We start from the raw sequence: 16,656 nt of genomic DNA, 5'->3' as shown, positions 1-16,656 counted from the left end.
TCTGGGAACCCGAGAGGCCCAGGCCAGCCCCTCATGTGACTGCAGGTACCTGACGGGGAGCCTTGGGAAAGCAGGGGGCTCAGGTGCTTGCTCTGCCCCCAAAGCAGTGACAATAAATGCCGTAGTAAACTGCAAAATAGGCATCAATTCCCACAGTAGTGATGACCCTTTTTTTTTTCAGTAGTAGATTCTTTCCAAATTCTACTCAGAGTTTCGGTGTCCTCTCTTGCTTGTGCCGTGAACGCATCCTGCCTCTGCTGGGTGGGTAATCAGACAAGCCTGGCCTCAGCTTCCCCTGCAGTTGTTCATTTTTCTCGCTGGAACTTACCAGGGCAGGGATGAGGGGCTGAGGAGTAGGGTGAGGGGAAGAGAAATGGGGCTCTGTACCTTCTAGAGACTGGTTTGGGGTTGGTGGGCTGGTGGGGCGTGGTCCCTCCTGGGCCCCAGGCTGAACAGCACTCCCATGAAACCACCTCTCTGGCTCCTGTGGGGCAGCTCAGCATGAAAGGCCACAGTCTCCTCTTCCCCAGGAGGGCCATCATCCCCTCCTGGGTCTGCTGTGTACCCGGCCCCCTGCGGCCCTTCTCAAGCCAGCAGGCAGCCCCTGGCCTGCGAGGAAGAAGGGCCAGATCTGTAGGCAGGGGAGTGTGGCAGAGGGACAAACAGCAGGGATATGGAACAAGTAATTTCCAACACGGGATCAGGAAGGCTCCAAAGATGGCAGCTGTGTTGTCACTGGAAGGATGGGGAGAATCCCCAAAGTGGGCCTGGGGCCCTTTGGGGAAGCGGGTTCCTTGCACAAGGGCACAGGGGCTAGAACTCACAGGGGTGGTTCAGGTCAGGATTTCCCCACTGGCCTTGCCTCCTGTTCCTAGGGCTGTGGCCGGTCGTGCCCCTGCCATGGAACGCTGCTCATCGCCATTTCCACCCCCCGAGGACCCCCGAGTCCCATTGTGACACTTCCCCAGACACCGACGGAACCCCAGGGTTCTGTTCCAGGGCCTGCCTGGGCCTGGACTGCGGCCAGGTGGGCCCTGGCTTTGGCTCGTGGTCCTGTCTCCAGGGAGGGGGGACTGGGCGGGTGTGGAGGGGGGGCGATTATGATGACACCCAGCAATTGTGGGGCCACCTTCTCAGCACAGAGGCCAGGAGCCCGCCCAGGCCCGTTCGGCGGTAGGGAGTCTGCGCAGGGTCCAGCTGCCCCCACGGGAAGCGTGAGTTCTCAGGTGTGGCATCTAGCCATTTCCTGCCCCCAGGTGGCGCGCTGCTCTTCGGCTGTACCTCCCCTTTCCAGGCCTCAGTTTCCTCTTTCGTACGTTGAGAACTGATTGCCTTGGGCCTGAGGACTTGGCAGGGCCCCTTTGGGATCCGAAGAGGGAGAGAATTCTCCAGGGCCTCGCGGGTATTGAGGTGACGCGGGTGCAGATCGAAGGGGCCCTGTGGGGGGCGAGGGTGGGTGGTGCGGCTGGCTCTGTGAGGGGTGCAGAGCCTCTTCCCCTCCTGCTGGCGTCCATCCTCCAGCCTTGTGCACATACACACCCTGTTGGTTTCCTATGGCTGCTGATTAAAAAGTTACCACAAACTGAGTGACTGAAAACCACCCAAGTTTATGATCTTAACAGAAGTCCTAAATGGGCCTCTGGACTAAAGTGTCCGCAGGGCTGCGTTTTCTGGAGGTTCTGGGGAGTTTTGCTTTCCTGCTTTCTCCAGCTCCCGGAGGCTGCCTGCGTCCCTTGCTGGACGCCCCCTTCTGCCTTCAAAGCGGCAATGGCCAGCCCAGGCTTTCGTGCAGTGTCACCCTGACAATCTTCTGTCCTTCCTCTTCTACGTTTAAGGGGCCCTTGGGATTCCACTGGCCCACCCAGATAATCCAGAATCATCTTCTTAAGATCAGATGATCAGTAGCCTTAATTCTCCCTGGCCACGTCACAACATAGTCACAGGTCCTGGATTAGGACAGGGACACCGGGGGGGGGGGGGGGCATCCTTCTGCCTGCCAGGAACACACATGCACGCCAGCGGACCCTTCCCCTGTGCTTTCTGCCTCCATGGGGTAGGTACCCCCTTCCTGAGCTCACAGGTCCCAACGCGGGGGCCAGGCAGGAGGCAGAAAGGAGGGCCCAAGGCCGAGGGTAAGACGGCGAGTGATGGGGACCCTGGCCTCACGCTGGGATAAATCAGGAATGACGGGCCTGTGGTGAGCAGAATCCGCAGAAGTGGCACTGCCTCCGCTTTAGCCAATTGCCGCCACGTGGGAATACCGATCCAGGTGCCGCACGTCAAAAAGAGAATGCCGAAAGTGTGGGAACTCTCCCTTCTGTAGTGCACGCTCTAATGCAATGTGGGGGCCAGCACGGTCTAGGGGCCTCCTCCCAGCGCCCCGCTCTCCAGGCCACCACTGCGCTTCCTCCAGCCAGGCAGTGGCCCCGGCTGTCCCAGCCACAGCCCCTGCAAATTCTCCGGAGGGGTTTTCCAGAGTATGGGGTAGCTGCAGGAAGCACTGTACAAGAGAGAGGAAGAACTTGGGAGGGATGTCCCACTTTGTCACCTCCAACAGGGCTCGTGGCTCTTCTCCAGTGCTTAGGGAAAGGGGGGTTAGGAAGTGTGGGAGGATGCCCTCCTCAGAGGACACCCGGCCTGGGAACGTGGGTGCTCAGCCTCCTGCTGGACGCAAGGACCCAGACGAGGGTTCCGTTACACCTTTGAAATGTCCAGAAACCAACAAATGGTAAAACCCAGAGCTGGTGGGACTTTGGGAGAAGGGCTCCCCCTGAACAGCTGCTGCCTCGGAAATAGTTCTTTCTGGAGGGCAGTATGAGACTATTAAGAGCGTACGAAAGGGATCCCAGTTAGCCCAGGGAAGTCATCCTCTGAAAAGGATGTGTGTAGAAGGGTTGCCGGGACAGTGCGACTATCCCAGCGCTCCGCAGTGAAGTACGCTAAAGCGCGTTGACTCGAGGAAAACGCTGTGGCTATTAACGCAGTGAATGTGCAGATGCGTTTTGACTGTGGAAAGTACCAAGAGCCAGCAGTAGCAGGCGGATGCACGCTAAGCAGGGCGGCCCCTCCAGTCACAGCTCGAGGCTGCCGTCTTCATCTGTGGGAGGGGACGCCAGAGTCTGTGCGTTAGGAGAGGGTCTCTGGGCACCATATATATATTTAAACGGACACCTGCGAGCCACCCCGCCCCCAAAGACTCAGAACATTACAATCACATCTAACTTTTCCCAGATGCTGTCTCTCCACCCCCACAATGGCGATCACCCCAAATTTCATCTCTGCTCCTAAAAATTTTATTTTTATTGCAAGATGTACCTAAATAATATCTAATTTGACTTGGTTTTGCATCTTCTGAAAATAGTATCTATTTCATTCAATGTTGTTTTTGAGATTTTAGTCATGTCTTCATGGGTGTAGCTAAGGTTTATCCATTTTCACGGCTGTATTTTATTCTACTGTATAAACATACCACTATTTACCCATTCTGTTGATAGGCATTTTGGACACTTGCTTTTGTTTTTGTTTTTTCCTTATATGAAGTGTGTTGGCATGACCATTTTGGTTTTTATTTTCTGGATCATATCTGCAAACGTACAGCACTTACTGGGACACGGAGACTGATATGACTAGAGACAAAGATTTATTGAGAACCTCTCTCAATGGAGGGGGTCTGAAGAACAGACGTCAGGCCCCCCTTGGAAGGGGGGGACCTTGAATTTATACAGAACTTTCCTAGGTGGGGAAATGAGAGTTGGTGAGAGGGGTTGCGAGTCTGAGCGAAGCACAAGGGCCAACAGAAGCCCCAGAGGTGAAAATTTTCCCTGATAGTGACTAGAAGATACTGGGTTAGGGAGTTATGGCTTCTTGGAATGCTGCAGGAGCAGAAGTTTCTTTGTTTTGCAGGAATTTTATCTCCCTCTGATCTGTAGGTAGGCAACGTTTCCGTTTCCCTTTACTCCCGTCTGTATGTGGTTTCTTTATTTAACCTGTGGGGAAGCGCCGTGCATTTAGGCACATAGGCTTATGGGGGTGGGGTTAGCCTTTCCCCAGTGCATATTAGGGGAAACTGAGCTACAGCTTGTTAATTATTGCAAACCTCTAACAGTGAGACAATGTCAAATTGTATGCCAAAGTGGACCTTTAAAAATTCTGCCTGAGATGTATGAAAGATAGATCTTCAACACTTGGTAATATAAGATTTCTTAAATTTTGTCTATCAAATGAGTGTAAATATATCATCATGGTCTTGATTTGCATTTCTCTCATTGTTAAAGAAGTTGAGCATCTTTTAATAAGTCTGTGGGCCACATGAATTTCCTGTTCTTGAAATGCATGTTCATGTCTTTGCTCATTTTTCTATTGTCTTCTTACTGATTTGTGGGTTCTTTACATATCCTTGATTCTAAGACTTTTTCAGTTAAATGTGTTTGCAAATATAGTCCCCCACATGCAGCTTTTTTTTTCCACTTTAAGATTTTCATTTTTAAATAGTCAAATTTAAAATGTTTTAATTTTATGGTTAGCATAAAATAGCATGGATTTGTGTCCTGATTAAGAAATCCTTCCTTATTCAAAAGTCAGAAATATATTATCCTGTATTTTCTACTAAAAATTTTGTTATTGAAATTTAAGTCCTTAATATTGCTGGAATTGATTTTCACTCATAGTGTGAGACAGGAATCAATTTAAGTTTTTTCCATTTACTGATCTGTCATGCCTTTCTCTCTGTCATATGTAGAAACGTCATTCCTGCATAGGTCTATTTTTAGACTCTCTATTTAGCTATCCCTGCATTAATGTCACATTGTCTTAATTAAAGTACCTTTATAATAAATTTTAATTATCTGTCAGGGCATGTCACTCCTTGTTATTCTTCAGAATTGTCTTGGGTACTCATGTCCTTTGTTCATCCATATAAAATTTACAATAATCTTGTTAAATTTCACAAAAAAAGAAAAGCTTTGGATTTTGACTGGAGTTGTACCAAATCTACAGATCAATATGGGAAAGAGTTGGCAACTTTAATCCATGAGCATGAGCCATCTCCTTATTCCTTAACATATTTTTGTAGTATTATTTTATATGGAGGTCTTACACATATTTTGATAGATTTATTCTCAGTTTATATTTTCTTGATGTTGTAAATGGTATCATTTATATTTTTAAAAATCTTTTTATCTTGGAATAAATTTAAAGTTAGAAGAAAGTTGCAAGAATAGTATACAGAATTCCCATCTATTCTTCACCTAATGTTGGCATCTTACATAACCATAGTATTCTATTCTTTTTTTATTAATTAATTTTTTATTTTTAAAGAAGCTTTAGGTTACATAAGTGTTACATTAAAAAAAAATAAGGGATTGCCATATGTCCCACTCCTTACCCCTCCCTTCACTTTCCCACATAAACAACATCCTTCATTAGTATGGTACATTTGTTGCAATTGAATCATTGCCCCTAACCATGGATTACAGTTTACATTATCATTTGCACTTTGCCTCACACAATTTTGTAAGTTATGACAAAATATACAATGGCCGTCACTGCAATGTCATGCAGGACAAACACAATGTCCCCAAAATGTCCCCATATTAAACCTATTATTTCCTCTCTCATCCCCCAGGTCCTCTGGTGGCCACTGCCTTTACATCTATGATAAGAGTTCTTCCATTGCTAGAATAATAATGTATATAGTAGTATAATAATAAGCCTACTTTAGTCATTGTTCATTCCCCAATCTTGAGGATTCTGGGATGGTGATGCCCAATCTGATTCTAATTGAGAGGGAGCTTAGAACCCATGGGGCAGATGGATGGGGACTATCTTGCTTGCAGTCACAGACACTCTCTGTCCTTGGGATTGGCATTGTCCATTATCATCTCCTTGTTAGTTGTCCTGGGTGAGACCAATGAACTGGAGAGTAGGTGTTGCAACTCTGCTGAAATTCAGGGTTCAACTGGCACACAGACGGACCAAAGATTTAAGTCTCTGGGACATATATTTATAAAATGTAGTGCTAATTATGGGCTCAAAGAAAAGAGGCAGAAGAGCCATGTGTAGAGAACCTAAAAATGAGTCTAACTGTGTTACTCTCAAGAGCATAAATTCCAAAGTAAGGCCCACCAACAGGGTGCTGAATTCCTGAGCTCTCTGTCCTGCTTGTAGTTTCTGGATATCTCTAGAGCCCTCAGGAGCCCCACTATTGGAGGCAGTATTTACTGTGGCAGTCAATGAGATCCTGCTGAGACTTGCATAATCATAACCTCTGGAATGACCTCCCAACTCACTTTGAAATACCTTAGCCATAAAAATTCATTTGTATTTACCATTTCCCCCCTTTTGATCAAGGTCTTTTTCCAGATGCATTGCTAGTTGGTGCTTGGTAATGATCCTTAGTGCCAGGGAGGCTCACCCCTGGGAGTGATATCCCACACCAGGGTGGGGGGAGGGAAGGGGAAGGCAGTATGTTTATATGCTGAGTTTGGCTTAGAGAGAGGCCACATTTGAGAAACAAGGAGGCTTTCAGGAGATAACTCTTGGGCAGTGTATAATGCTAGGCTAAGTTTCAGTTTTATAAGAAAAGGTTCATAAGTACAACCATCAATGTCAAGGGCCTGGTATAATGATCTGTCTTCCTTCACTAGGCATTGCCCCTGCACTTGGGGGGTTTTTTGCTGTCCTATTAGAGAATGTAGCAGAACTTCCCAGGATGGGAATTCAATATTCTTTCTGTTATTGTGTGGATCTCCACCCACTGAGACAATGTCCCATGAACACTTGAATATATTAGAGGCATGCCTCAGGTGAATCCCTTCCTATGTATCCCCACATCACAAACCATGAAATTAGCATTGATACAATACTATTAACCAATCCACAAATCTTAGTTGAATTTGACCATCCCTCTAATATTCCTTTTTTTAGAAATCTAATCCAGAATCCCACCCTGCATTGAATTGTCATGCCTCCTTAGTTTTCTACAATTTTGAGAAAGTTCCTTGGGCTTTGCCTTTCAGGCTTTGCCGCTTTTGAAAAGTACTATCCAGTTAAGGTTGTATCTGCAAAATTTCATTATGAAGTTATTATTTTTTCCTTTGCAATTGATAAGCATCTTGTGGGGAAATACTTCGAAACTATGCAAAATATCTGTTTCTCATCACACTTTCATACTCTGATTTTAATATCCTTCAGTGATTCCTGGCTGCAATATTATAATTCTTGCCAAATGGCGATTTTCTGTTTCCATCATTCCTTTATTAATATACCTACGTTTACTAATATAGAATTCTACACTAAGGAAAAACGGTTCCTTTTCCTCAATATTTATTTACTCAATTATCTATGTCAGTGTGGACTTGTATATTTATTCTGAGTTATAATTTATTAATATCATTATTTTGATGTTAAAGGGTCCCAGATTTGGCTCTCTGGAACTTCTTCAGTTTGGCTCCTGTGTCCTTTTGTCATACCCCCATCATTTTGGGGCATTTTCTTTCTTGCACCACAAGATGTTCCAGACTAATCTTGTTCTTTCCCTGCCCCGGCCCTGGAGTCAACATTTCTCCAAGGTGCCCTGGTTCTTCTTTATTTAGAAACCAAGATCTACATGTGCTCACTGCTTCTAATCTGCTAAAGCTTCTAGGCCACCTCTGGACAGAGCTGGGAAATACACGTATAAGTGCACATATCTGTTTATTCGACTATGTGTGTGTGTGTATCTATCTATATCTATCAATCGATTGATCTATCATGAATTCATACTGATACCTTTGATTTCATAGTCTTCATTCTAGTCTTCCGCTGGTTCCTTAGTTTTAACTCCTTTCTCTGGCAGAGAAACCTAACTTTTGTTATCCATGATATACTTATTATCTAAATCCTGTATACACAGTCTCAGAATTGCAAACCCCTATCCCCATGAAATCCACTAAGTACAATATTTGTGTACAATTCCTTTTGTCTTTAGCTTAGCATACTGTTTTTCCAAGTTATTTTGGTTGCTTCTTTTCTTCTCATCCCCTTTGATGTTGCTATGATGTTCATTTGTAAAAACAGGTCCATTTGTTACTGTTTAGGTTACCTCCTCATTCTGGTTGATTTTAATTTTTTTTTTATATGTGAAACATTAGTATGGTTCTGAGACAGAATTATACAAACAGCTATACTCAGAGAAATGTCACTCTCCTCTCATCCTTTCTATGCCATTCCATTCCTCCATCTTTTTCACTTGTTCCCCCCAAACCCATAGATAACCAATTTCATTTGTTTCTGACTTATACTTTCTGTATTTTTTTTCACAAATGAGCAGATACATGTATATTCTTTTATATCCCTTTCTTTTCTTACATGAAAGATAGAATAGTATAGATATTCTTGACCGTGTTGCTGTTTTGCTTACCAATATATCCTAGAAATCTTTCCATATCGTTCATGGAAATTTTTGTCGTTCCATCATGTAGATATACCACCTTTTCCCCAACAGCTTTCTTATGGATGAGCATTTCATTTCCAGTATTTTGCAATACAATTAATGCTGCAGCAAATAACCTTATATATATGTATTTTGTTATTATTGGAGGTGTATCTTCAGAGTAAATTCCTAGAAGTGGGATTTTTCGAAGAAGTCAGAAAGTGTTTATGTGTGTTTTTTTCCCTTTTTTTTAAAAAAAACAAATCAATTTTATTGATACATAATAATAAAGCACAAATCTACCCAAAGTGTACAATCAATGGTATTTGGTATAATCACATAGTTGTGAATTGATCACTTCAGTCATTATTAGAGCATTTTCATTGTTCCAATGAAAAAAATAATAAAAAACAAGAAACAGACAAAAACCTCATCACCTCTCAATCTCTCTATGCTTCTTCTGCCCTATACGTAGCCGCTATTCTGTTTCTCTCTCTAGCTTATTTGTATTTATATTTTGTAAAAACTGTATTATATATGCAATATTATGCATAATTATATTTGACGTGAGGTTTCACTGTTATAAAGTTCCATGTTACAGTTTTTTAGCTTTCCTTCTAGTAATATACATGACCTTAGACTTTTTCTATCAACCAATGTCATACCCATATAATAGCACTGCTAGTTACAAACACTACAAAAAAAAAAATAGTGCTTTCACCATTTCTATTCATTTCCAAAGACTGGTTGTAAAACTGTCTTTTTTACCAATTATGCATAGATTAACCCTCAGCTTTCAATTCTCTACCCTCATTCTATTTTCTGGTGACCTGTATTCTAATTATTAACACCATGAGTTTACATAACATATTTAGTTCATTATAGCACAATCATAGTATTTGTCCTTTTGTATCTGACTTGTTTCACTCAACACAATGTCCTCAGGTCCATCCATGTTGTCAAACGCTTCATGACTTCACTTCTTACAATGGCTGCATAGTATTCCATTGTGTGTATACACCACAATCTGCTTATCCATTTCTCAGGTGATGGCAAATGGATTGTTTCCAACTTTTGGCAATAATGAATAACACGGCTATGAACGTCAGTGTGCAGATGTCTGTTCGTGTCACTGCTCTCTGTTCTTCTGGGTATATACCTGATAGTGGTATTGCCGGGTCACATGGCAAGTCTATATTCAACTTCTTTAGGAACTGCCCAAGAGTCCTCCCCACTGGCAGTACCATTCTACATTCCCCCCAGGAGTGAATAAGCCTTCCTATCTCTCCACATTTGTAGTTTTCTACTTTTTAATAGTGGCCATTCAAATAGGTATGGAATTATATCTCAATGTAGCTTTGATTTGCATTTCCCTAATTGCTAGTGATGTTGAAGATTTTTCATGGTTTTTTTTTTGCCATTTGTATTTCTTCTTTGGACAAATGTCTGTTCAAGTCTCTTGCCCATTTTTAAATTGAGTCATTTATCTTTTTATTGTTGAGTTGTCTCTCTTTATATATATCATGGCTATTAAACCCTTATTGGATTGAGTCAGCTGCTTTTCACCCTTTTGGCAAAACCTTTGAGGTACTAAAGTGTTTAATTTTGAGGAGATCCCATTTATCTATTCTTTTCTTGAGCTTTGGGTGTAAGGCTTAAGAAACTACCACCTACAAGAAGATCTTAGAGATGTTACCTTACATTTTCTTTTAGGAATTTTATGGTTGTCGCTTTCATATTTAGGTCCTTGATCCATTTTAAGTTCATTTTTGTATAAGGTATGAGATAAGGGTCTTCTTTCTTTCTTTTGGATATGGATATCCAGTTCTCCCAGCACCATTTATTGAATAGATTGTTCTGGCCCAGCTGGGAGAGCTTGATAGTCTTGTCAAAAATTGGTTGATCACAGAGTGAGGGTGTATTTCTGTGTTCTCAATTTGGTTCCACTGGTCAGTCTGTCTTTCTTTATGCCAGTATATGCTGTTTTCACCACTGTAGATAAGGAATACGGTTTAAAGTCAGTAAGAGAGCACTTCAAACTTAGTTATTCTTTTTAAAGATATTTTGGGTGTTCAGGACCCCTTATCCTTCCAAATAAATTTGGTAATTGACTTTTCCATTTATGAAAAAAGGCTGTTGGGATTTTTATTGGGATTTCATTGAATCTGTAAGTCATTTGGGGTAGAATTGACATATTAATGATAGTTTTCCAGGCCATGAACATGGAATGTCCTTCCATTTCTTTCTCTCCTTCAGTTTCTTTTAGCCATGTTTTGTAGTTTTCTGCATACAAGTCCTTTATGTCCTGCATGTTTGTTCTTAAATATTTGATTCTTTTAATTGCTGTTATAAATGGAAATTTTTTTCCCCGATTTTCTCCTCAGATTGCTCAACAGGAGTTTATAGAAACGCTACTGATTTTTACATATTAATTTTTTTTTAATTATTATTTTTTAATTACATTAAAAAAATATATATGAGGTCCCATTCAACCCCACCGCCCCCGCCCCCCACTCCCCCCACAGCAACACTCTCTCCCATCATCATGATACATCCATTGCACCTGGTAAGTTCATCTCTGAGCATCACTGCACCCCATAGTCAATGGTCCACATCATAGCCCAGACTCTCTCACGTTCCATCCAGTACATATTAATCTTATATCCTGCCACTTTGCCGAACTCGTCTATTAGTTCTCTTAGCTTTGTTGTGGATTTTTCAGGATTGTTTAGATATAGGATCATATCAGAGAATAGTGCAAGTTTTACTTCTTCCTTTCCAATTTGGGTGTCTTATATTTCCTTTCTAGCCTAATTGCTCTGGCTAGAACTTCTAGTATGATATTGAATAACAGAGGTAAAAATGGGCATCCTTGCCTTGTTCCTAATTTCAGCAGGAAAACTTTCAGTCTTGAGAGTCTTGAGTACAATGCTAGCTGTAGGTTTTTCATATATGCACCTTACCATATTGAGAGAGCGTCCTTCTATTCCTGTCTTTTGGAATGTTTTGATCAAGAAAGGATGCCAGGGAAGCAGACTTGGCCCAGTGGACAGGGCATCCGTCTACAACATGGGAGGTCTGCAGTTCAAACCCCGGGCCTCCCTGACCCATGTGGAGCTGGCCCACGCGCAGTGCTGATGCGTGCAAGGAGTGCCGTGCCATGCAGCGGTGCCCCCCATGTAGGGGAGCCCCATGTGCAAGGAGTGTGCCCTGTAAGGAGAGCTGCCCAGCACGAAAGAAAGTGCAGCCTGCCCAGGAATGGTGCCACACACACGGAGAGCTGACGCAGCAAGATGACGCAACAAAAAAAAGAAACACAGATTCCCGTGCCGCTGACAACAAAAGAAGTGGACAAAAAGAAGAACACGCAGCAAATGGACACAGGGAACAGACAACTGGGGCCGGGTGGGTGGGGGGGAGGGGAAGGGGAGAGAAATAAATAAATCTTAAAAAAAAAGGATGTTGTATTTTGTCAAATGCATTTTCTGCATCAATTGAGAGGATCATGTGATTTTTCTTCTTCAATTTATTAATGCGGTTTATTATTCTAATTGATTTTCTTGTGTTGAACCACCCTTATATACCTGATTGTGTATAATTCTTTTAATACACTTTTTAAAAAGATTTATTATTTATTTCTCTCCCCTTCCCTCCCCCCCTTCACCAGTTGTCTGCTCTCTGTGTCCATTTGCTGAGTGTTCTTCTATGTCTACTTGTATTGTCAGGAGCAACGGGAATCTTTGTCTCTTTTTGTTGCGTCATCTTGCTGCATCAGCTCTCCATGTGTGCACGGCACCACTCCTGGGCAGGCTGCACTTTTTTTGCATTGGGCGGCTCTCCTTACAGGGTGCACTCCTTGTGCATGTGGCTCCCCTACACGGGGAACACCCCTGTGTGTCACGGTACTCCTTGTGCACGTCAGCACTGCGCATGGGCCAGTTCATCACACGGGTCAGGAGGCCCGGGGTTTGAACCCTGGACCTCCCATGTGGTAGGCGGATGCTCTATCAGTTGAGCCAAATCCACTTCCGAATTTGGCTTGCAAGTATCGTGTTGAGGATTTTTGCATCTATATTCATTAGAGATATTGGTCTGTAATTTTTTTTTCATCGTATCTTTATTTGGCATTAGGGTGATGCTGGTTTCATAGAATGAGTCTGGTAGTGTTCTTTCCTTTTTTTTTTGGAAGAGCTTGAGGAAGATCAGTATTAGTTCATTTTTGAATGACTTGTGAAGCCATCTAGTCCTGGGCTTTTCATCTTTGGGAGGTTTTTGATGACTGTTTCAATCTCTTTACTTGTGATTGGTTTGTTGAGGTCTTCTATTTTTTCTAGGGTCAGTGTAGGTTTTTCATGTGTTTCTAGGAATTTGTCCATTTTACATACATTGTCTCAGTTTTTGGCAAATAGTTGTTCATAGTATCCTTTTATGATGTCTCTTCTTTCTGTGGGGTCAGTGGTAATTTGTCCCCTCTCATTTCTGGTTTTACTTATTTGCATCTTCTCTCTTTTTTTTTTCTTCATTAGTCTAGTTAAGGGTTTGTAATTTTATTGATTTTCTCAAAGAACCAACCCTTGGTTTTGTTGATTCTCTTTACTGGTTTTGTTTGGTTCTGTTCTCAGTTTCATTTATTTCTGCTCTGATTTTTAGTATACTTTCCTTCAGCTTTGTTTGGGAAGAGTTTACAGTTCTTTTTCTAGTTTCCCAAGGTGTGCAGTTAGATCTTCAATGTTAGCTCTTTCTTTTTTTTCAATGTAAGCATTGAGGACTATAAATTTCCCTCTCAGCGGTGCTTTCTCGTATTCACAGATTTTGATATGTGGTGTTCTCATCTTCATTTGTCTCAAGATATTTACTATATTTCTCTTTGACCCACTGATTATTTAAGGTATGTCACTTAATCTCCTTATATTTATGAATATTCTATTTTTCATCCATTATTGTTTTCCAGCCTCATTTTTTATGATCAAAGTGTTTTGTATAATTTCAATCTTTTTAAATTTATTGAGACCTGTTTGTGACCCAACATATGGTCTATTTTGGAGAAGGATCTACAAGTGCTTGAAAAGAAAGTATATCCTGCCATTTTGGTGTGTAATGCTCTATAAATGCCTGTTAGGTTTAATTTAACACATATTCTAGCTCTCTGTTTCTTTATTTATCTTCTATCCAGATTTTTAATCCAGTACTGAGAGTGTTCTATTGAATTTGCCAACTATTATTGGATAGACATCTATTTCTCCCTTTAGTTTGCCAATGTGTTTGCCTCACATATTTTGGGGCACCCAGTTCAGTTGCATAAATATTTTTTAAAGTTATTTCTTCTTGGTGAATTGCCCCTTTTATTGTTGTATAATTCTTTATCCCTCATAACAGTTTTGCATTTTATGTCTATTTTGTCCAGTGTTAGTATTGCTGCTCCACTCATTTTTGGTTACTATTTGTATGGAATACCTTTTTGCAACCTTTCATTTTCAACCTGAATGTGTCCTTATGTCTGAGGTGAGTCTTGTAGACAGCATATAGGTGGCTCATATTTTTTTTTTAGTCCATTCTATCAGTCTTTGTCTTTTGTTTGGGGAGTTCAAGCCATTACCATTCAGTATTATTACTGTAAAGGCATTATTTACTTCGCCCATTTTATCCTTTGGCTTTCTGTTGTCATATCAGGCATTGTCTATGTTTTTGCCCTTTAATTTACCCTTTGTAATTATCTTCATTTCTACACTCTTCTCTAAGTCTTGCCCCCCCCCCCTTTTTTTTCATTTCAGGCTGCAGCACTCCCTTTAGTATCTCTTGTATTTCTGGCCTTTTGTTAACATATTCTATCAGTTTTTGTTTGTCTGTGAAGACTTTATACTCACCCTCATTTTTAAAAAATAATTAAAAATACCATGTGCACTTTTTTACTTTTTAAGAAAGTTACTTATATTATACTTAGATTACATAAAAGATACATAAAAAATATAGGGGATCCCCATATGCCCCACTCCCAACCCCTCCCATACTTTCCCACATTAACATCTTTCCTTAGTGTGGTTCATTTCTTAAAATTGATGAACACAGTTTGGCACATTGCCACTAAGCATGGATTAGAGTTTACATTGTAGTTTTCACTCTTCCCCACACATTTCTGTAAGTTATGGTAAGATACATAATGACCTTTATCTCTCATTGCAATGTCATTCAGGACAATACCCAAATTCTGAAAATGTCCCCAGAGATTATACCTGTTTTTCCTCTTCCTCCCCTCAGAACCTCCAGTGGTCACTGCCTCCACACCAATGATAAAAAGTTCTTCTGTTGCTAGAATCACAATAAGTCTATAGTAGAATACCAGTAAGTCTACTCTATCCAATAGTTCATTCCCCAATTCTGAGGATTCTGGGGTGGTGATGCCCCCTCCATCTCCAGTTGAGAGGAAACTTAGATCCCATGGGGCAGATGGATGGAACTATTTTGCTTGCAGTTGCAGAAGCTTTCTGTTCCTTAAGATGGTCATTGTCTATCATCATCTCCTTGTTAGTTGTCCTGGGTGAGTCCAATGACCTTGAGAGTAGGTGGTCCAGAGTCTCCCCACACCTCATGCCCTCTAGGCTGCTGCACCTGGTACCCCAGTTGTACTGCTGCTGCCACCACTGATCTAGCTGGTTACATGGCTGACTCTCACCCAGTGTCTTCTTTTTTTTAAAGATACACTTATTTATTTTTAATTTATTTCTCTCTCCTTCCCCCCCTCCCCCCCCCATTGTCTGCTTTCTGTGTCCATTCCCTGTGTGTTCTTCTGTGTCTGCCTGCACTGTTGTCAGCAGCACCAGGAATCTATGTCTCTTTTTGTTGTGTGATCTTGCTGCATCAGCTCTCTGTGTGTGTGGTGCCACTCCTGGGCAGGCTGCACTTTTTTTGCATGAGGTGGCTCTCCTTGTGCATGGGGCTCCCCTATGCAGGGACACCCCTGAGTGGCACAGGACCCTTTGCTCACATCAGCACTGCATGTGGGCCAGCTCACCACATGGGCCAGGAGGCCCTGGGTTTGAACCCTGGACCTCCCATGTGGTAGGCAGATGCTCTATCAGTTGAGCCAAATCCACTTCCCCTGTGTCTTCTTAATATCCTATCTCTTGTAATATTTTCCTTCAATTCTTTGAATTGATTTAGGAGATCTGTGTGATTTTCATTGATTAATTGTCTTAAATCCTGTATCTTGTCAAGATATTTGGTTGTTCCTTTGGCTCAGCCATCTCTTCCTGTTTCCTAGTATGGCTTGTAATTTTTTGTTGATGTTTAGGCACTTGAATATGTTGGTGAATTGACTCTTATGGCCAATTTGTCTCTTGCCTACCGTTTGTTTTCCCACAGCTCTTCTTTGATTTTCAGTTCAACTTATTCTGAATCTTAAATTTACCCAGATTATGTTATCAAAATCAGCCAAGGACTCACTAATAGGGCACAGATTTTCTCCCAGGAGTTGGGACTAAAGAGAAACCTAAAAAGCAGTTTCTTTTTCCTTGCAATTTCCTGGCCAGCTAGCAGATGGCGCTTTCCAGCAATCATTTCCATCAAGGTATTCCTTCCAATCTCCTCTTGCCCATGTTTCTGGTCTGACCTAGCCGAGATTCAAACAGGCTCTGCTTGCTGAATTCACTGAATAGAAGCCACAATCTGCCTTCTGATGCACCCTCCCTCCCTCGTAACCGCTGACAAGGAGGAAGACATCAGTTACCGCCTCAGTCAGGTGCAGTGAGCCAAGGGTTTTATCCAGCCTTAATGTCTTGAGGGTGGGGGGTGGGTTTCCTTCCTGGCTGCTGTGGTAATTTAGTCACTCATGTTAGTTGTTTTGGGTTCTTCGTCTCTTTGTGCCTTGCCCTACTGGGGGCTGCGCAGCACTGTCCTGGTCTCCTGAACCCCAACACAGCGCCCTTGGACAGCTTTCGGCCCTTTCTCCATTGTTTTGGTGAGAGAGCTGAGCCCTGCCCGCCTGCTCCAATGCCATCTTCCCAGAACACATATAGAGTTTTATTGTGTTGGTGGTCTCCAAGACCATCCTAGGTTCAAGGGTTCACTAAAAGGACTCACAGTACTCAGAAGTCATTAGACTTACAGCTACAGGCACAACAAAAGGATACAGATCAAGATGAGTAAAGAAAAAAGGCACACTGGACAGACTCTGTAAAAGACCAGACACAAGCTTCCAAGAGTCCTCTCCCAATGGAGTTGAACAGGAAGCACTTAATCCCCAGCCACAA

General features: G+C 42.4%; 1 protein-coding gene across 1 annotated transcript in view; it reads left to right on the top strand.

The window, feature by feature from the left end:
- The first annotated feature begins 959 nt into the window (after nt 1–959).
- Nucleotides 960–16,656, top strand: part of SLC22A14 (solute carrier family 22 member 14) — a 40,073-nt gene continuing 24,376 nt past the window's right edge. The window contains 1 exon segment of the mRNA XM_058290787.1: nt 960–1,226. The gene's annotated coding sequence lies outside the window, so the exon portion shown is untranslated.

This window comes from Dasypus novemcinctus, chromosome 31, assembly GCF_030445035.2.
Source record: "Dasypus novemcinctus isolate mDasNov1 chromosome 31, mDasNov1.1.hap2, whole genome shotgun sequence".
In the NCBI taxonomy this organism is placed as follows: Eukaryota; Metazoa; Chordata; class Mammalia; order Cingulata; family Dasypodidae; genus Dasypus; species Dasypus novemcinctus.
Note: the sequence above shows the minus strand (reverse complement) of the source record. Positions and strands in the feature narration are given on the sequence as shown.